Raw genomic sequence first — 464 nt, forward strand, 5'->3', positions numbered from 1 at the left:
GGCAGCAGAGCAGGTGACATTTTGTAGATGACCCAGGCCCCCAGCTTGCCATTGAGGTGTGCAGGGGGGATGAGGGCCAGCGAGTCCAGGCCGCAAGGACATAGCAACAGATTCAGCTCCTGTGGCACCGAGGGCAGCTGGGAGGGCAGTGTGGTCCAGGAGGCCTGGGCCAGGCCCCAGAGGAAGAGTTTCTGGGACAGGGAACAGTGTGCGGGCGTCACGTGTACAAGTGTTGGGCACCTGCTGCCACCCACACACAAGCTGTTCCTGCAGAGCCAGCTCTGTGCTCCCCTGCCTGGACCCCGACAGTCAGACCTGGGGTTGGGATAGCCCACCTCATCATGTCCCATGTCCCCCCATGGCATCCCGGCAGGGGCATGGTCTCTGCTTGCGTCCCTGTGGGCCCTGGTCTGTAGCTGCTGTCCTGCAGGGCAGACAGGTTGTGTGTGTGTGTGTGTGTGTGT

The sequence above is a fragment of the Echinops telfairi genome, unplaced genomic scaffold, assembly GCF_000313985.2.
Source record: "Echinops telfairi isolate 266 unplaced genomic scaffold, ASM31398v2 ScPeMD7_655;HRSCAF=1070, whole genome shotgun sequence".
Taxonomy (NCBI): Eukaryota; Metazoa; Chordata; class Mammalia; order Afrosoricida; family Tenrecidae; genus Echinops; species Echinops telfairi.